This window comes from Falco biarmicus, chromosome 4 (assembly GCF_023638135.1).
Source record: "Falco biarmicus isolate bFalBia1 chromosome 4, bFalBia1.pri, whole genome shotgun sequence".
Taxonomy (NCBI): Eukaryota; Metazoa; Chordata; class Aves; order Falconiformes; family Falconidae; genus Falco; species Falco biarmicus.
The window spans coordinates 94,522,805-94,543,856 of NC_079291.1; the positions used below are offsets into that span (position 1 = coordinate 94,522,805).

Genomic DNA, 21,052 nt, shown 5'->3' on the forward strand with positions numbered 1-21,052 from the left:
CATCCCAAATTGCCTTGTACTCCTTTGAACATGTCAGGATTTATTGACATAATTTGATCTCTTTCTAATGATAAACCTGTAAGAGTACAACCTGAAGTATTTTAGATGTTCTTTTCCCTAGACAATAGTACTTTTTGTGGGGGAGGAATAATAATTCTCCAAGCTTGTCCTATTTGTTACAGAATGACTACATGTGGATTTGTTTTTAGATCTTATTTTTCTAAGTGACTCTGACCACCTAATTCCTTCAAATAACCAGTGAGTTTGGTTTTGGATTCTCAGGTCTGTCTGAAGAAGGGGATAGCATATAGACTAACTTATATGGGAACAAGCAGTCTTTGGGACAGTTGGCGTGCTTAAGCAAAGCTGTATCTCTTGAGCAATAAAGAAGCTGGTGGAAAGATCGGAATTCTTCAGAATAAGTTTTTAAAAAAAAATCTCCTTGACCTCTAATGGCAAGAGGTGATACAGCTGGTATAGGCAAAGTGCCATGGCTTTGTGCCTACGGAGTTAATGGAAAACAAACAGTCTGAACTTTCCTGTCAAATCCTAGAGAGGCTAAGAGATGCCCAGGTTTTTAAAGTATTCAATAAACTGCTACATCGAAACAGTCACTTGTCATAGTGTGTGCCCTGAGTTCATGACTTTTGGCTATAAATAACATGGGACTGAAGATGTGAGGATGTCAGCCATCCAGTGTGAAGAATCAATGGTCAAAAATCAAATCATGTTCATAGACTGGAAAGTGTCCAGATATGGAGGAGTAGCCTGCAGAGCTCTGAGAACTTCAGGTGGAGAGAAGCAAATTTGGCTGTCACCCATCAAGCTTACAGAAGATTTAGAGTTCAGACCTTGATTCTGTTGAAATTAATAAGGAACAAAAGCTCCTCCTAGAAACAGTGAGAACTTCATACTGTGGCAACAGAAGCCGGTGTGTGTGTAGGTGTCACACAATGCACCATATCAAGACATCTACCACATTGAAAGTGGCTTCCTCAGCTGCAGTGAGCCACCTGATTTTCTGCTATAAATAATGAATCCCATTTTTTTACAGCAAAAGTAGTCCCTTTGGGGAAAACTAATCCGGGCCATTCCCAGGGTCTTGGAGCTTTTAATGTGTCTTGCAGCTGGGCTGCTCTGTGTCTGTGCTGCTTGGCTGGCGGTTGCACAGGACTGAACGCATGTGGTGGTGCTGATGTCGAAGGGAATCAGTTTGTGTCATGTCTCGGGCTAAGGGCTGGAGTAATCTGTAGGCATCTTCCCAACTGTTGCTCCCAACACTGCTTCTAGTGGGATAGGAGTAATCTTAAATGCTCTTATTTTGCTTGTTAGGCGTATTTTACCCTTTTAGATCCTGAAGGGATCATTGTTTGGTCTGTGAGGATTCATTGATGTTGGTAAAGTGATCTGCGATCTATTACTAAATCAAGTTTCCTTATGCTGTGGAAGTGTAACTGGTTTTGACTTTAAAAGCAATAAGCCCTCTACTAGGGAAGATTTTCTTGGCTCTGTTCTGAGGATTAATTACTTTTTAGGAGCACTATTATGTGGGTGGGGAGAGTCAGCACTGATGATGCATCAGTGTGAGAAATTGAAGGTGCTTGAAGGTGCAGTGATTTTAAGTAGCTTTTGCAGTGAAGATGTGTTAGGTGGTGGCTCTTGTTGAGGCAGCTTGAGGTCTTTCTAGATCTCATTTAAGTGTCACCTTCCATGTGAAAGGGTAACAGAGAGGATGGTGCAGGTTGGGTGGCAGCAGATGTGATGGGTGCTTCAACTTGCAAGTAGCTGAAGCCTGCTTCCAAAATTGGAGCACTTTTGCTTTTGTGGATAGTGCTGAAGACTGAAAACCATAGCTTGAATGATTAAAGTTCAGTTAGCAAAATTCAAATGAGGAACAGTTTCTGTTGTGTTGTGAATAGCCTCAGCCAGCAAATAACACTTTTGTTGTCTTTGATTAAAACTTGCAGAAAGCAAGTTAACTGCTTGAGAGCACAGGAGCACCAAAGTTCCCAGTCAAAACTGGGACAGTCTCTCCTGTTAGTGCTGTTCTTGCTTCGTTGCATCAGGGAAGGAACCCAGGATTTTGAGAGACCAAGCCACTTTACCTGGGAAGACTGAGGAAAACCTTCTGCATTAGGTATAGTTGGCTTGAGCTAAAAACATATCACTTCTTTAGTAGTCAAGATCAAAAATATTTACTGATGCTTGCTTAATTCATAAAATTCTGAGGAGATAATACTCTTTGAATCAAAGCAGGTGCTTTTGCAACTGAAGTAGATGTATACAATGCTGGTAGCAGCCTGGGCTGAGCCTTGTCCCTACGCCACACAAAATAGCATGGGCTGTTTGCCTGCGCTGATCTGCAGAAGCCTGGGTATTTGGCAGTATGGGTTAGAGCATCAGATGGTGTAAAGGAGAAACTGTAATGACTTAATGCTGTCCCAATGGTTTTATATCAGCCTTAAGGATTGAGCCGGTTATTTAAGCAATACGGAGAACTGGGAACCAGGAGAAGTGCTGCAGTTCCAGGTTAAATGGTATCAGTAACTCCGCTTAGAAAGAAGACACCTGCTGACCATGTCTGTGGGGTAATACTTCTTCATGACCTCTTCTTGTAGCACCACTTTATGCCTTGAAGTGTGAATTTTAATTAGCACTATAAGCAGAGGCTATTTCTGTGGCTTGCTGAGGAGTGTCAGGGTGCACTGCCTGGTAGCTGTTGCCTGAGCCAGGAGGGGATGAATCTGCCACCAGCTATGGTTCAGCTGCCCTGAAATCGTTGGAAGAGAGGAGGATGCTCTGGGTACTGACCTGCAAGTGGCAAAACTCCTGCTCTGCTCAAAGCAGAGGCACTAATCTGTATAAATTGTCCCCTTACTCTTCCACCTAACAGAGGTATTAAATGGCGCAATATGTTGCGCATGCTCTGGGCTGCGGGGTGTGTATCAGCCCTTTGTGGCAGCTGTCACCATGAATAGCGGCAGCACGTGTGCCACAGCTGGCTCTTCCCATGAGCTAGGTAATGAGCTGCAGCATCTTCTCAATACTGGCCCTGGTCCTGCCACACTGATCCCGCACTGTGGGGTGCGATGCTCTGCCAAAGGTCTCCCTTTGCATCTCCCTACCCTGCGGCATGCAAGCAGCAGAGCGGTGGCACATGCTGTGCTTGCTCATGTTGGTGGGTGCCATCGCTTTTGCTGCTGTTCTCATTTTAATTTACATCTCCTACTCCCAGCTCTGGGCTTTAAATAACTGTAAGTGGAATGGGCTGGATTTCAATCTAAAATAATCATGATAGTCATGAATGTGATCATAGAGTTTGTGCTCCCACTATTGCTAGGTGGGTTTAAACATGAGGGGATGGATAAAAGTGGAACTAGTTTATATATGTGCATATATATAAAAGCTGAGCCCTCTTCAGGGCTGTAAATCTGATTGTCAAATTCAAAAGTGCTTTGATTCAAGGCCAAGTCCAGAAGATACTGAAAACTAGGCTTTCTGTTGCTGCCTTGAAATCAAGATAAAGCCAAAAATCACAAAACTGCATTAATCATCATTGAGTTAAATCTTGCAAGTAATACTGTATAAACACTTTAGATCCAAAGGGGATTACAGGCAAATACTGAGCTGATGGAGGAGTTTAAGGATGTTCTGAATTGCAAAGCAGGCTTTTAGAAAGCATTTCTGGAGCCGCGCCTCTGGGTTGGGAGTGTGTGGAGGGAGAGGGATGAAGTGTGGTGCTTAGGGCAAGCAGCTCAGAGGAAATTAGACTTGGCTGAGCGTGGAGAGACTGAATGAGAGCAGAAGGCCACTGGGAGAGGGACGGTAATAGCCTGCTGTCCGTGGTTAGCAGCACCTTACTCCCTGCTCTATCGCATCCACTGCCATGTGCTGCCTGTGCCCGCAGTTTCCTATGCTTGGTTTGCTCTATGGGCTTTGGGTGCTGTGAGTGGGGTAGGTGCAAGCTGTGGCTGCTCCTAGACCCCGTGATCTTGGGCAAATGTCTTAACCTTTCAAATAGATGTGTTTACTTGTCTGAAATGAGCATCAGCCATAGTAGGGAACTTGAATCAGCTGATCATTGTCAAAGTACTTGGGATGGCATTTTAGTTTGGATCACTTTGAAACACAGTGGGGTATGAGGTTCTATGTCATCATGATGTTTTACAGATCATTTATTGTGATAGTGAGGCAGGGGAGAAGAGCTAGCATGTATTTTTTTGTGATGAAGGAAAATTAGTGTATTACGTAGTTTTTATACCATATCAGAACAGGTATCTCCAGAAAAATCCAGTGCCAGATGCTTGTAGAAGACAAATTCTCAAGTTCTTTATCCTCTTCGTATCTCCAACAGAGTGCATGTGACTAACCACTGGCTTCATTTCCCAAAGAACAGTACATGAATCCGAGGTCTATCCTCCCTCTTTAGACACCACACAGATCTTATATTTGTTAGAGAAATTATTTTAAATATGTTGAGTTTTTTTCCTAGTATTTTGGAGTTTTCCCCTTTGTTTGAAATGCTTTGACTTCTCTTATCACTTTTACCTGCTGTGACTTGCGGTGCAAGCTCCCTGCGCAGTTAATTTCCTTGGATGATTTATTCACCAGTGACACAACATAGCCCTTGACATAGTAATTGCAATGATGTGATGGTCCAGACATCAAAGGCGGGAGCCCCTGGCTCCTCGTCTCCCTCATGCTGCTGCAGTCCTCCCACCTCTCCCTTTGCGTTCCTTCTTTGTTGCTTTAATCCTCTTGGGGAAGGAAAAATTAAAACCTCATAACCAGATGAAAATTGGGTGAGTGCCGGAGTAGCTTTCTGTACATAACTGCTTACAGAAGTCAGAGTTCAACAATGCCGTGTTACATTGCTGGGGGTGTTGCTGTCACCATGTCCCCTCCTTGACCTAGGACCCAGAGCTTCTGCTGGGATGCAGCCAGTTGAGATGTGCCATTTTGTAGCTGGGCAGAGAACAGCAGTGTGCAGCCTGCACCGCTCTTCCTGGAGATAAAGGGGGAAAATGGGGCGGGTATGTGGGGAGAGAGGAGGGGGGGAGCCTTGGTTTGCTTCTTCCCTGCCTAGGGACAAGCAGCTGGGTTTGCATCTCTGGGAATCAGCCAGCTCTTGTGGAAGAAGGGGAAGGAGCTCACCCCTTGCTTTGGTGGGCTGAGCAGGACCTGGCTGAGCTCCGGGGCTTCCTGAATCCCTCCTCCGGCCTGCTCCCCAGTGCCCAGGCTGGACGCTGCCTCTGTGAAGCCTGCAGCACATGCTCTGTGGCTGGAGTGTGCAGAGGCTCCTCGATACCTGTGCACAGCTCGGCTTCTCTGGCTGTCCTTCTCACCTCTGCTATGTGGAGCCTGTCCCAAGCAGAAGCAATGCTCACCCTGGCAGTGACTGACTCGGATTTTCAGAGTAGTCATCAGTCCCCTTCAGTGTGTACAAAAAGTGCTTGGGTGCTGTGATGGCTGCTGTGATGGCTGCAGACTGGAATCCGAGTGTGCTGGATAAACACGACTGAATAGCTCTGTGAAATGTTTCCTGTCTTCCCAGCCCTCCCCTCTTTGCCCTCTTCCTTCATATAAGGTGAGAAAATACATCTTGCAAGAGAAGACGACAACTGGATGAAGCAGAATCAGAATAGGCTTTAGCAGGAAGGAATTCTAGTTTTAAACCTGCATCAGTAGAAACTTTGGTACCTCAGAAATGAGGGCCCTCACTGACTGATCTAAATGAGACTGGAAAGCTCACCTCTGCCACACTCCTACTTATCTTGCTGGTCTGAGCAGATGCTTGTCCCTTTGCTGTTAGAGCACTGTGCTGGCCCCTGTTCAGCCCTGCTGCCAGTGCTCCAGCTCTAAGGTCAGTGGGGAATCTGGGATGCTTCTGTCTCAAACAAAATCCCCGAAGAGCTTGAGTTTTGGAAGTGGCTCCTCAGCAGGGAGCTAAATGGTCGTATGGGGATTAAGGACTGCTTGGAAGGAGAAAGTCTGGCAGCACAGTGTTGAACTACTAAATCATTGCTTAAGGCATGTTGGTTTCACCAATTTAGGCTGAGACTGTTAATTAACTTGTTTTATGTGTGTGCACATCTCATTTAAGCAGCTTGCTTTTATTTGGGAGAACTACAAAAGGGGAGAAAGTATTGGGAAACACATTGATACTTTTTTTTTCATCTTTTAAAAAGCAATTGGCAGCTCCAGTTCCTGCTGAGAGCAGAGCAGGGGGATTCCTGCACCCAGGAAGATGTGCTCTTGGGAGCAGGAGTCTATCTCTTCCCAGACAGATTGTTACCAGCCCAGGTGTCTACTGCTCCATTACATGCTAAGTCTGAGAAATGAAATATAATTATTAGCTGAATTGTTAAATGGACCTAGAGCTTCATCAGAAACCTTTTTCCAACAGCAACTGGAGCATATAGTAACAAAAAAAAAAAGCTGCAGAAGTAGTTACTGGAGGATTTTTTTTTAAATATATGCTGCATTTGGAGCAATGCAGCAGCCTGGAGGAGGTGGTGAAGCTCCGGGTGGGGCACTGGGCTGCAGATGTAGCTGTGTTCCCAGCTCTGAAACTTGCCACTGGTCTGTGCTTCAGTTCCCCTGTGGGAAGGGAGTGGAGTCCATGAGAAGGTTGTCTTAGTGTTGGAATGGTATTTATAATCTAGCTTGGAAACAAGAAGCACTTTCTATTTTGGCCTGGTTTGTTGGCTTGAAAATACATTCTGACTTGCATAGGGTGAAGCTCAGTACCTCTGCCTTTGTAGAAAGGGGTGTATCTGCCTTAGCTTGCTGCAGGTCAAATCCTGCAGAATCTGCTGCAGGGGGAATGGCAGATGGAGGATCTACAAACCAGTTCCTGAGCACCGGGATAGAAATTTCAGCTGCAAGTGATGCAGGTGGTTATGTCCCTCTGTTATACCACTCCACTGATGCAGAGCAGCCCACAATGTGTCTGGTAACTAGAGTAGGAAAGTGTTTATTTTTTGAATATTTTATCAAAAAGGAGTAGCTGTTCAATATGGCTCTTTTTTTCTTTGGTGGCGGCTCAGTTGCAAAATAGATGAACTGTAATCCAGTCTTTTGAGAAGCATCCTCACAGTGCACCGAAGCTGAGTATCACAGTGTAGTTCAGCCCTAGACTTCTGAAGTCCAGCACTCCAGGGCTGCCCTCCTGGAGCAAAACAGGTTATGTTCTTGTTCTGAATCTGGCTGCCAAGTGCTTCAAAATGCACAGCAAAAGTCCTTGGTGTGTATTGGGAGGTCTTGGGGACAAAGCTTCCCTGTCTGAAGGAATGACAGTGGATGGGATGGGATGGAAGTAGCTCCTAGAATGGAAAATGCCTGGGACTTCCAGGGTGCTGGCCAGCTTTGCTGCAAGTTTTCGTGCACAGCAAGTCCTTAATCTCTTGGTGAAAGCTGGTAGGACCCAGGGAGGAGCTGTCCTTAACTCCTCTGCTTGTAATGGGAAGAAAGATCATGTTGGAAGGCAACTGCCCCCACCTTCTTAGCACACTGCAGGAAAAAAATAGTACAGGACTGCTTAAGCTTGCTTGCAGAGCTATAGAGCAGCATGGAAACTTCTTCCCAGCAGGGAATGCACAGTGGGGTGTGGAGAGAGGGGGTGTTTTGTTGTAAGGTTTTTGTTTATGCCAGAAGCTTGACTGTTGGTTTGGGTAAAGGCAGATGGAACTAATTTTAAGGGACAGGAGCAGCTGACTGTTGCATGTTGAAGCAGAACAGCTATGGGCTCACCAGTCTCTGGAGGAAGTTTTTATCCTAACCCCTGTCATTTAGTGGTTGGTCTGTGCCCTAAGAATGGGGTTTTATATGCCTGTGCTGTCTGTTTATGGGGTTTTCAGATGCTTCTGCAGCTCAAACCTTCCTGGTAATGATGGGGAATGATGATCTCCATGATATCTGCAGATGTTAAAGGCTTGTGACCCTTTTTTTTTGTTTTCTTTTCTTACATATTAAATTCTAAACTCCTGCAGTCTTGATACTGCACTAGCTGGTCTCCCTTTGGTAGGTTTGTAGCTTGCAGGGTGGCTGAGGAGATCCTGGAGATATCAGCCTCTGAAGGCAAATGAGATGTAGTCCAAATGGTAACTTTATAATGCATTTCTCACTAGTTTATGTGGTCTTATCCTAGACAAAGCTTTATCTTACATCCCCTAGTTATGTGATTCCATGTGGGTGACTTCAAGCAAGCTTTTGGAAGTGTTAATTGAACTTTAGATGCTTTTTATGATCTCAGTGTAGAGAATGGTACTAGAAGGAAAGTTTTGAGGGCAAATTCCTGTAGTTTTGGTGTACTGCACTGTGAGACTAGCTTTGAGCCAGTTTAACAGGGTTGTCTGCATTTGCCTTTGTAAACGATATGGTTAGGTGATGTACTGCTGGAGGGGCTGCTGCTTCTTCCCACCTTCCCCTTCAGTTTAAGCTGTTGCACGTATTTCTCGGAGATCCTGTTCCTCTGTCATTTTTTTGCCAAAAAATCTACACTTCACACACGTGTCCTAGAAAGTAAGCAGAACCCACTGCTGCAACTTTGTTTACTTTTGTAACTGATGTTTTGTACTTTGTATCCATTTTGCACTTCATGTGTCAGTTTCTGTTTTTGTTTGCCACCTAGATGATACAATGTGTACCGGTTCAGATGAAAAGAAAATAAACATAAGCAGGTGGTGGAGGGAATAGACGTTTTTCCAGGCTAAATTCAACTGTGGCTGATTGCAGAGGGCTCAGAAATGTGATTCAGGGAGGTTATTACAGAAACTGTGTCTGCTCGTCCCTCCTGGTGCCCACCTCGACCCTCAGCCTGGGCTGGTATGTGGCCCTTCCCAAGGGGAAGGGGGAAAAGAGCAAGCTCATGAGCTGTAGGCTAAGGAGGACAGATAAGCTTTGAAACCAGAAGGGACTGTTTTGAATCAGCTCTTGGAAGGGGGAGTGAAAGGAACTGGGAGCTCATAGGGGAGGGGGGATGACTCACTGCTGTTGTCATCAAGGTCTGCTCTAACAGGATTAGTGGGTATTGCCCAAGAACAGGATAATTTATCAGAATCCGAACTGAAGAGAGAAGCCTTCAGCGAAGGAGCAGGGTGCTGGGTGGTGTCACCTCCTTCCTCCAGCAAGGTCCTCCTGCCTCTTGCTCCAGGGCATCAGTGGAGCCAGCCCTCAGCATGCTGCCAAGGGTCCTGCAGGCTGTCAGGGGCTGAAGCCTTGCCAGCTCTGCTTGTTGGAAAATCGTAAGCACCAGAAACCTCACAAGATTGCATCAGTGATCCATTTGGCTGGTGCAGAGATGGAGAAGTGAAAATGTTGCAGCTTTTTTTTTTTTTGGAGAGGAGAGCATCTCTGTTCCTAAAATGCCTGATTGCTATGGGAAACTACAAGTGGAGGATGCTGCCAGCTGAACCTCTGTGCTCTTGTGTCAAAATCTTCCTTCCTTTTGCCCCAGTAACTGTGAATTTGGGTGCCTGGCACCCTGCTCCTGCAAACTGGCCCATCTGTAGGGGGGTACATGTGGATGTATCAGGGAGGGATCCTACTCTCCCTGAAGTGCAGCATGGCTTTTAGGTACCACTTGTCACTGCTAAATCTAAATCTTGGGTTTGTGCTGAGCTTTTGAAATGGTAACTGAGGAGAAAAATGCTTTGTTTGGAAGGTAGCTTCTTGATAGAATAATATATGAAAGCAGCCAAGGCAATGGGGAGACAGTGGCAAGTGAGAAAACCACTTGGAATAACTACAGTCCAGTGTTTTTTCCTTGTCAGGGGCTGGTTGCCACTGACCCATGGAGCTGGGAGTGCTGCTGAGCCTGGGTCTGTCCCAGCACTCACCCAGATAACAGCCCAGCTTGCACAGAAAGTAACAGCTCATAAATACAAGGCTGAATCTCCGAGTGGGAGGTTTCCCAGGGCAGCTATTCTGGCTCTCCACATTAAATCTTCCTGTACTGGGAGGAGATAAGTGTTTGAAAAAGCATGGCTGCAGGACCTGGAGCTGCTCCTGCTGAGCCTGCTTGCAGCATGCAGGGCTGGGGCACACCCTTCCCTTGCCTTAATTTTTAGGACAGGGGTTGCTTTGCGTAACTTGCTTGTGACTGGTGTTAGCAGGAGCCTGCATCAACTGATGGAGGCAGGGACTTCAGCCCCTTGTTTCCTTCCTGCATGATGAAACACAAGAAGAGCTCTGAGCAGCCTGAGCACAGCAGCTGCCCTTGTGTTGCCATCCATACCCTCCCCCCCCCCCCCCCCCCCCCCGACACAGTGTGGGATTTGTCATGGAGACACTGCTGTGAGGAGTCTCCTAACAGTGCTTCCTGCTTGGTGTGTGGAGGGAGCCTGTTTTTTCTCCACGTGATGTGGTCCCTTCTTGGAAATGGCACCATCACCTCTCCTGGGGATGACAACCCCGGGCCACTGACTGCTGAGTTCTCCTGTCTGTTGTGAGATGAAAACCTGTTCTCCTGCTGGAGTCCCGGCATGTCCCTGTATGCTCTGCTCTGTGCAGTTGTGAGAGAGACCAGCGGAGGTGTCCTGCCTTGGGAGCAGCTGGGATGTGGCATCTTCCAAGGGTGTTGAGCGAGACTGTGGAAGCATGAGCCCTTGTCACTCAGCTGTGCATCCCCCTCTCCCCAGCTGATGCAGGATGCTCATCCTGAGTGGATGTAACTTCAGTACTCCCCCCCCCCCCCCCCAAAAAAAAAAAAAAAAACCAAACAAAAAAAACAAACCAAAAATCCCCAACAAAACCTAAACACCAAAAAGCAACCCTAAATCTAGACAGGTCATGTAAAAGAGGAAAGCAAGTGTTGTGGTGTTAACCTCACCATGGCTGCTCACTTTTTCATTGCTTGGTTAGAAAACATCATTTGGAGAATGTAATGCTGCATGACAAACACAGCAGAGTCGCAGCTCCGCAGGAACATGTTTTGGTGGGGTTTTTTCCCCCCTCTCCTGAGGTAACATGGTAAAGGCTTCAAATTGTGCTGTGTATCAAAACAGCCTCTTTAGAAATTGTGTTCAGCAACTTGAGTGAAGATCCTTGTTGCCTTGCAGGGTGCTGCAGATTAATGCTGGTGCAAGATTGGGCTCTTACTCCAATCTCAACCCTTTAATTAAAATAATGTGGAACAAAAAGGAGAATTAGTTAAAAATAACAACTCTCAGAAGCCTAGCTTCTCTCTTTATTAGACTTGTCCTCGCTTTCTCAGCTGCTCTGATAAGAAGGATATTCTCCCTCTGGGATGGAATGAATAAACTGAGATGAAACTAATTTGTTTGGGCTTTATGTGTTAATTAATTTCTAACACTAATCCTTTCCTCATACACTTTCTTCTGGTTTTTAGTTAGAATACAGTCCTGTTCCAAGGAGAGGACAGGCAGTTTTGCAGTGTAACAAATGGGAGAAGTTCGGCCCTAGGCTTTGCCTAGCCCCAGGGGGCAGTGCTTTTTTTGGGCTTTCTGGAAATCTCTCAACTCCCATCTGGAACATGCGAAACTTAAGCATTCACCTGAAATGTTGCCTTGACCCTCAGCTGTTGTATTGCAGCCTCTTGCTGGTGTGAGAGGAAGGTGAAGGGGCTGGTCCCGCATGATGCCAGCACTGCCAGAGGGATGCTGGGTCCCCAGCATGTCATGGGTGCTGTGGTCCCCATGTCACTGGCAGTGCCCATGGTCCTGTACCGGCCATAAAAGCACTGTGGCCACCACTGTGTAATGTTTTTATTGTGGGGTGGATGGAACTCCATGCATACATTTTATATAATTATATAAAATTTTCTTTTTAGAATAAAATGAAATAACTCTTGAGCATCTGGGCAATATGGGCTGGGGTTGTTTTGTTACCCAGGTGTTTCTAGACTTCTGATAAAAACAAAATTTCTTCTAAGTGACCCTGTTAAACTGATGGGAAGCTTGCTATTCAAGTAGGGGAAGCTATGGACTTACAGTGATTAAGTGATTTTTTTTTTTTCTTTTCTTAGTCCTTTGTCTCACTCAGCAGTTATTCCTGGCTGCCGCTGCATCCTGCTTACTTAGCCCTGTCCATTATTTCAAAATCAATATGCTGTTAAATTACTGGAGTTAGAGAATAAAATTAAAAAAAAACCAAACCAACACAACCAATCTGAGGTTTTGGCACGTGTTACTTATAAAGTGATAGGATGGTCTTTAATTCAGACCAGCTTGCTTTCTCGTTTCTAATCTGTACATAAGTGTCTAGATTAGTGAAAATCCCTCTACAAGGAGAGGCAAAATAATAATAGGCAGTCCTGGAAAAGAGCTAATATTTCATTCTGTCCAAGTATTGAAGTTACTGCAGGTGTCTCAGGCACTGACTTTCTGTGCTGCTCTGCGAGCTATTTCCCACAGTATGATTGCTCTGGGCTCAGTCTCCAGTGGCAGAGTAAGGGGTGACCTATGGTCTGTCATCTTGCTAGGATTTCAGGTGAAATAAAGGACTAACTGGGAAAAATGTGTATGAAACAAATTCCAGCTTGCCCAACATGCCCTTAAAATGCACAAAGCAGGAAAACATTAATTGTAGCAGCTGTGGAAAGAACTGATTTCTCCCAGGGAATTTCTTGGATACAGTTGGTACGTTTCACTTCTTAAATGCAAGGAGACATCTGGGATCTGACTTAAGTCTCAACTGGAAATCAGGACCATGGTGGCCTTGAAGAGCTGAGAGCAACTTATAAAATAAGGAAGAAAATAGCCCTCTTTAAAATCAATGTCCTTTTGTGTGGTGTTTTAAATTCTTCCTTTCTAGTCTGAGTGCAATTTTCTTCTAGTAGATATCAGACTTCTAGCTATAATAAAACTGAACGTGGTCAGTTAAAACACGGAGCAGACCTGATTGAAGGGTGGCCACTGCCAAGATTAACTGGGGGTCATGTCACCTGTGGAGCTGCACCGGGTGCTGCAGTCCCTGTGGAATGGCCTGGTGGCATTGGAGGGACTGATCCGGCAGGGAAAGGCTCCAGGAAGCTTTGGGTCAGGTTGCTGGTCCCTCACATAAATAACAGGTTATCAGGAAAAGATCCTTTGGGAATATTTGATCTGATTAACTATTGATACAAGCAAATCAGTCTCACTGGAGGTTATTAAAGCCGGGTGAGAACTTACAGTATCTGCTTTAAATCCCTGTTCCCATGGAATTTCCTAATAGGATAATAGATCATTGCCATACAAAGGCAATTACGCCCTGGTAAGAATTTACCAAGAGAATACTCAAAATACAGATTAAATCTTGCAGCCATGGGGTTAGATCTTGCTGTTTCTGGCTGGCATGAGGGCGTGGGTTTTCCCATGTCAGAGGGGGACTTCCTTGGGGGCAGAGAGACTTGCTTGTGGTGGTTGGTGCAGTGGGTTTGTTGATTTATGTTCGCCTGGCGTAAGAAAGAAAACATAAATATGGCTTTAAAAAAAAAACCAAACAACTTGTAGGATTCTTTTCTCAGTAGGTAGCTGATTAACTTGCTGCCTCTGTCTGCTGGGGTCATGGAGACAAATTTAGAGGTTTTGCTGAAAAGCTCATGTTGTTCATTTAGTATTGGTACTTTTGTGGGGAAAACAACCAAAACTGGGTTGAATATTGAAGCCTGGTGATCTGGTTTCGGCGGTCAGGGCACTGGGAGCAATGTGCGTGCTTCTCTTCCGGAGTCGAAGCCTTTGTCTGAGCCCCACCACACGCATGATATACGGAGTTTGTTTTGCTTTTTCTTCACCACGCCATCACTTGTGCAAATTCCACTGTGCTGTTTATACTGGAGTCATCCGAGGCTGTGTGGAGTGAGGTCTGGGCTGGTGGAGCCAAGCCGTGTGCTGGCTGCCCTCTAGTGAGCCACTGCCCATGATAAATCCCCGCAGGAGCAGAGATCACAGCTCTCCATCCACAGCCTCTGAAAACTCCTGACCAGTGTAATCCTTTTCTCCTCAGCCTGATGATGCTCTGTATGCCTGGTAGGAATCTGATCACTGAGTAGTGTGTGTTAAGTAGAGCGGGGTAAATTTTCTTCTTTTGAAGAGTATCAACGCTGTGGGAGGTGGCTGCTGCAACTTGGTATCAAATCTCCATGCTTCCACTGATGGTGCAGCTGGTTCTGCCCCTGTATTAAGCTTTTTGGTGTGAGCTGCAGCACGGCCAGGGACTGATCCTGGGGAGAAACTGCTGGCTCAGGTGGATGGCAAATACCTGTATCAGATTTCTCTTTACAAACCATCCTACAATTTTATTATATAACAACTGCAGGAGAGAATCAGTGGGCTGGGGCAGTGTGTGTCATCTGTGTGCAGGCTGTTGCTATGCCTGCTGGCGAGAGCCCTCACTGGGTCTGTTCCCCATCCTCCCTCCAGCCATGCTGCCCCGTGGGACAGGCTGCCTGCACCAGAGTGTGCTGACATCCCTCTGTGCCAACCACACCACCTGAGCACGGGGAAAGGTTTTGCTTTGTTTCTATAAGGGAGAGATACTTCAGGATGGGCTTTTTGAAAGTCCTCTATGTCTCTGGCTGTTTGTGTATTGTAGTGGTCGTGGCACGTAGATGTGTGGGGAGGGTTGAAACTAGTACAAGTCCTGCCTGACAGCTGTCAGCATCGTCACAATCACTAGGATTCAAAATACGTTTTTTGAGATGAGGTTGGTGATGCTGAAATCCTAGGGGGCTGCCTAAGCAGCGTGTTGGGCAGTTCCTCCAGGCTTGAGTTTTATGTGTGAGGGTCTCCTAAACTATAAGTGATGTGTGCTGCAGCCTGCTGAGGAGAAAAGCTAGAGGGGAGAAGATCCCAGCAGTGTTGGATGGTTTTAGTGCTAGAGCTGCCCTCTTTGTACAGCAGGTGTGTGGATGGATGCAGGAGGTGCGCTGTAGCAAAACTCGGCTGGGGGGTGAATTGGATGGGTTTCCCACATGAGAGCAGGCTTGAAACAGGCACTGGTGCTCTGGGCCATTGAAAGACCGGTCCTGCAGCAACAAAGTGCTGCTGCTTGGAGCAGCTGCTTGTCAGGGATACCCAGGGGGTGGAGAGGGGCAGATTGGGTAAGTAGGGTTAGAAGAGCTGAGTCAGGATGTGTTTAAAGGATCTGCTTCAGCCTGACTTCTATAATTAGGTAACATGTATATTGCTGTTCCTTAGAAACACTTCATTAATCTAATGGAGGGAAGGATTCTGCAGAGATGAACTTAAAAGATTGTTAAACATGGTTGGGTCTACATTTGCAACGAATAGAGGCATGCAGCAGTCATAGCTGCTGGAAAGGGGGGCACCAGAAACATAATCGAAGAGCTGTGCTACAGCTCAATCTGTGTACCTGGTTCCATCTGCAGACCATGTCTGCTGTGAGCAGGTTTGGACATGGAGGTTGTTCTGTGTGACCGTAGGTAAAAACTTGGAAAAATGTTCCCATTTAGGTTGCATGAGATTTCTGTAAGGAAAACAGATACTGTCTTTGCAGTGTCCCATAAAGAGACTGGATAAAAGGAAGATGAGTGAAATAATGAGAAAGATGAAATCCATATGTGGTGTGGAAAAGTGAGCAGAAGCAAAGGCAGGAGAACTACAGGTGTAAATTGCTAAGGCAAAGCAGCCCAATAGCATGCCAGAGGTGTGCTCACACAGAGATGAATGTCAAAATGTGAGTTGAGTGTTCTGGGTGCCAGCGGCTCCTCTGAGGGCGCTGATTTTACACTCATCCTGTAGGGATGTACAGTGGAGTAGGTGAGTCTCTCCCCAAATAGCAAAAGTTCTCTACTAGAAGGCAGTGGTGGCTGAAACGCAGCAAAGCACAGACTAAGAGGGCTGCAGTGATGAGGAATGTGATATCTAAGAACTTTATTTGTCCCTAGAAAGTCATTTTATTGGGAGAAATGAGGAAAAGTGACCAGATGTAGAGAGCCTTGAGCTGAGCTGAAGCATGAGTATTTGATGGAGTCGGGGGGAGTCCCGCAGCCCCAGATGGGCCAGCAGCTCCTGTGCTCGCTGCCACCCAATGCAGCCGGGCTGGCTCACCTTGGGATCAGCCTTTCCCTTGGCTCAGCGCTGGCCCAGGGCCACCACAGCCAGCTACCATGTGCTTTGGTGCATTTGTATGGTGCACCCTGTATGCAATGAAACAGCTACTGAAGCCTCCAGCTGTGGGAACTGAGATATTTAAGGCACGAGAAAGGTATCATGGGTTGTACTTCTAGATCAGATGAGACTTTCCTGAAACATTCATGGATCCTCTCCTTTCCTTCCATGGCAAATTAGGAGGTGAGGGCCGGTCATTATAAAATGGTGCTGGTTGTCCTGATTCCTTAGAGCCTGTGGAGCAGAGGAAGCTGGACGGGGAAAGAAGAGGAAACAAGACTCCCCATTCCTGACTCTGAACAGTAAAACTAGGGCTGTGAAGAGGAGGTGTGTACTTGTAAAAGAAAATCTGGGAGGAGGAGGAAGAGCTTGTTTTGTTACAACTTGGCACTGAAGTTCTAACTCTTGTCTTGTTCTTAAGTCATCAAATATCCCCTTTGAAAATGATTAGGTGAAAGTCTTAAATCCTATGAAACCACTTTTTTTTTTTTTTTTTTTTCCCCCCCCCCCCCCCTTTCCAAGCTGGGGCAGGAGCAAACACATGACTTAAACACCTCCTGTGCCGAGCTGGCCTTCAGCATAGACAGCAACAGGCTGAACCAGTTTGCTCATTGCTTTTGTCTCCTGACAGGTGCTCTCTTGTCCCGGGCGCCCTGGGAGGTGCTTGGCGGCTTCTCCCTGCACTGCAGGAATTCTCCTGCCTCCAGCCACCGGCTTGGGCACCGTGGTGTGTGGCCAGCAGCCTTGGACCAGCAGCAGCCCCACGGAGGAGGCTTTGCAGAAGACCTGAGCTGAGGCTGGGGGACTGAGCGCAGCACCTGGACACAGAGTTAAGGAGAGGTGTTTATGGCGTGTGGCAGAGGGTGAGGGGTGCAAGCAGCTTTCACTTCCAGAACGTACCCGCCTCCTGAGTCTCAGGTGAGAGAAGCTTGTTGTTTGAGTTGACAAGTTGAGTTGCCTGAGCCTGGCAGACTGTTACTACCTTTGAGTTGGGGGCATGTTCCGGCGGTTGGTGGAGGTGCTCCTGGGAGCTTAGGTCAGAAGGGGCTGAGCACAAAGAGTTTTTAGAAGCTTCTCCTGGGCTTACTTTGTGTGGATGTTGCCAGAGGCAGACCCACTCCTGGTGTGGTTCCTGATGCTGGGCTGCCTGGTGGGTCAGGCATTTGGACGCAATGTCTACCACGGATGTTGAGGGGATGGAGGCTTAACTGTGAGGGGTGCTGCCTTGTGCCAGGCACTGGAGCCCGGACCAAGAACCTCACAGGCTGAAAGCATTTGCTACTGCAGTGCCAGTGCTGCTCGAGGCTGTGGTGGGCTTCGCTGTCCTTGCTGAGCACAGAGCCTCAACAGCTGCTCTGAAGGCAGACGTGCAGGAATCCGGGGTGAGTCAGGCATGTGTGGTGTTCTCAGCGTCCTGCCAGGTCTGCTCTTTAGCAATAGCTCCATACCCAGCTAAGGGTGGTAGGATGGGGCAGCCCACCCTCGGCTGGGTGCTGGCAGGGCTCTGCACCCCCATCACTGGACCTGGGCACCCACCAACCCCCCCCCCCCCGGGGGGGCAGCTGCCTTCAGGGTCTGCTCTGTACTGAGCTCCCTGGTGATTTCGTTACTATTTGAGATCTGCTTGAAACCAATTTCAATCTGAAGAAGTAGAAACATTGGCTGCTTTTCTCTTCCCCCTTCTAACCGTAATAGAAAAACCTGCAGCAACCCTTGAACTTAGAAATGAAATTGCTGATATAACTGTGCTGTGGCACAAGGCACAAACAGCTGGAAAATGTGCCATCTCCCACAGTATTTTAAAGGATGTGTAGCATCCTCGAGGGCTGTTTGCTAGAGCTGGCACTGTGAGCCTGTCCCGTATGCCAGAAAATAAATGATCTGTCCCCCACCTTTCAGTAGTGTATATCCCCAATGTGTGCACTGGACAGGTGACAGATCCCTTTCTCTGGTGACAAACGTTCTGCCCATCAGCTCAGCTGTACCTCGAAAGGGATACGCTAGTAAATCCCTGCTATGGTATCTGGCAACGAGCATATTGAGAAACAGATGGTGCTGTGCTACAATTTTACCTGCTGAAAGGCCAATGCATAATTTAGTAATACAGAAACATGAATTGTATTCCAGTGGCTGCTGCGTTCTTGTGAGGTTCTTTATTTGATTTAAGAATCAGCGGGAGGAAGGGGTAAAGGATATTATATGTAACTGTTTTTTTTTGTTTGTATTGTATTGTGGTTTTGATTATTATTTTTTTAACTCCCAGAGAATTTGGGAATGTAGCATCCACTAGATTAGTTTTTGAATAGCTGAATTTATTTTCCCCTTGTCATTTCCGTGCAAATCCTAGGGATGAGTTGCATGCCATGATGTGTGTGCTGAAGGAGCTTGTTGCCTTTGTGCAGAAGGGGCAGATACCTCTTTGTCCTGCCAAGTGCTTGGGGAGGGGTGGGAAGGACAGGGCTGTGTAGGGGAGGGACAGTCACTCTATCTGTGTCCCTAATGAGAGGTTTTATTCTGTCTACTTGCAGTCTATGGTACACTGGAGCCCCTTTCATCCTACAGCTGTGCCTTCTCTACCCCCAAAGATCCTGCTCCCAGAGTTTTTCCCACCCTAAAGCTACTGCCTGTCTCCTGTCAGTTCCTCCAATCCTTTTTCCTCACTGCGAACCAAGTATCTGTTTGCCTCCCTGAACGATGAAAAATGTTTAGGATGTAGGGGGCAAGAGGCATACAGCAACCTCAGCTCTGGTGGATGCTGAAGGTGGGACAGGACCCGGTGAGGCACCCGATACCCCGTAGCCTACAGTACCTGGGAAAGGCAGGTGCATGTTGGAAGGAAGTTTGGCCCCTCTGTTCCTTGTGTGGCTTTTCAGGACTTGAGAAACAGGTATATGGGACAAGAGGTCATGATACTGAGTGTAGCAGGGCCCGGTCAGCCATAGCTGGAAGTTCTTCTTCCTCCTGATATAGGACTGGAGGAAAAGGAGGACCAGGTGCTGTGGTTTCCCAGGGCTTGATGTCCCTTGTCCCCTTCCCTTCCAACCATGAGTGCAGAATGGGAGCAGGGCTCCTGGGAAGCACCTTCCAGGAGAGGCCAGGCAGGATGGCATGACCTGCTGAAACAGGCAGGTAAAGGGCATTTTGTGCTACAGTTTTGCCCATAAACCTGAGTGAGAATAGCACCCTTTTGGCTTTTTTTTTTTTTATTTAATGCCATTTTGATCCCCTGACCTCAGAAAGGGCCTAATATGAGCACTCTAGCTCCATTTCCAAGCATCCTCTTCCTGCTCCAAATGGCTTCCTTTCCCTGGCTAAGCTCTCATGTCCTCTCCAAGGAGGATGGGAAAAATGCATTACAATTTTGCAGCCTTGGCAAATGAGGAATCATGCCCATGAAAACAAATACCTGTTAATTAGGACCATGAAATGCTGATTGAATCACAGCTCTGATAATAGCAAGGGCAGTTTGCAAGCCTGCTTTATATCCCAAAGGCAGCCGGGGAGGGAAGCAATGAAAATTTTTCATTTAGGAAGCCATTTCAGCCACTCCTATCCATCTATTTAAAAGTTTCTCTGCCAACAGGTACTACTCAGTTACTACATTGTTTCCATTTGAAGTATGAGGGGGAGGCTGAACTTATTGCTTGGGATAATTGCTAACAAATGCTGAATTCTCATTTGTGCCCATAATAGCAAGAACAACTTTTTTTTTTAGGCATACGAATGGTCTCAGATTGACCCCCGTTGGGGAGTTTCTGTGTTGGGGAGTTTCTGTTGCTGCAGGACGGCCAGAAGAGAGATGAAGAAACTGCAGGGAGCCTGGCCAGGGTAAAGCCCTGTCTGCCCTGCTTCCCTCTCTGCCAAGGTGGCTAGGGAAGAGTTTAAAGGGGTTAAAAACCAGAACAAAACACTGGATCCAAACTATATCTGAACCTTAAAACTTAACCTCGCCATTGCTGCACATTTGTTCTGTGCCTGGTTAGAAAACATCTTGCAAGTGTAGTGCTACATGGCAAATACGGCAGCGTCACGGCTCTGCAGGAACACGGGTTTTTCTTCTCCTGAGGTAACATGGCGAAGTCTTCAATTGTGCCGTGTATCAAAACAGCCTCTTTAAAAAAGCTGGGTTGTTTTCGATTGTCCCCCGTCCCCCCCCCCCTTTTTTTTTTTTGTTTGTTTGTTTGGTTTTTTTTCCCCCTGAAGATGAGTTTTAACAGTCCATGCAATCAATAGCCCTTTGCTATAGTCCCCTCTCCCTTCCTGCCATTGCCCCTTCCCTCTTATTCTCCCCAGTAAGCCACAAACCAAGTGGTTCTGGTTTAGGAGTGGGCTGGGGTAACCCACCCCGCTGCACCCACGTCCTCACCCCTTGCGATAAGGGGTTGCACAGCTTTACCTGCTGGATCTGGCCATGGCCTCCAGCTGTGGCGGCAGCTGTGCTGGTGAGGGGGGAGCTGTGATGGGCAAGACCCCTGGCACTGTGCCACACGTGTCTGGTGGGGGGGGCTCTGAGAAAGCCGGGAGATGTGGGGAAACCTCGCCTGGCAGGAACAAAGCTCCGTCTCCAGCACCTGCACCCTGTTTTCTGAAGGGGTGAGGTCCTGCTGACCCCAACAGGCTGACTCAGCAGCCGAGGCCACTGCCACCATGGCCATCCCGCTGTCCCCTCCAATGTCTCTGCCTTTCCCTCCCCGCTTCCTTCCTCACTGTTTGTGTTGCTGACTTTTCCTGATGCTCCCACCCCAGGGGCGGCTGATACAGTGCTGCTGGCATCAAGCCTTTCTCTTGGTGCTTTTTTTTTAAAAAAGGGAAGGAAAGTTGGACCGGGACGCCTTGCTCTTGGAGGGGCTCTGCTCAGCTTGAACATGCAAAATACATGTTGTCTAAACTCAGCCTGTCTTCCCTGGTGAGAGGAACTTTGAATTTCTGCAGTACCAGTGAAGATTTCTTCTCCAAATACCACTAGTTTGAGGACAAATACA

The 21,052-nt window shown here is 47.1% G+C and overlaps 1 protein-coding gene across 3 annotated transcripts in view; it reads left to right on the top strand.

Annotated features, from left to right (window-relative positions):
• Positions 1–21,052, top strand: part of FRMD4B (FERM domain containing 4B) — a 138,471-nt gene that overhangs the window by 20,168 nt on the left and 97,251 nt on the right. The window contains exon 2 of one of the 3 annotated variants that reach the window (XM_056336306.1): positions 16,702–16,988. The exons of the other annotated variants lie outside the window; for them this stretch is intronic. The gene's annotated coding sequence lies outside the window, so the exon portion shown is untranslated. The remainder of the gene's footprint in view (positions 1–16,701; positions 16,989–21,052) is intronic. 3 annotated transcript variants of the gene reach the window in all.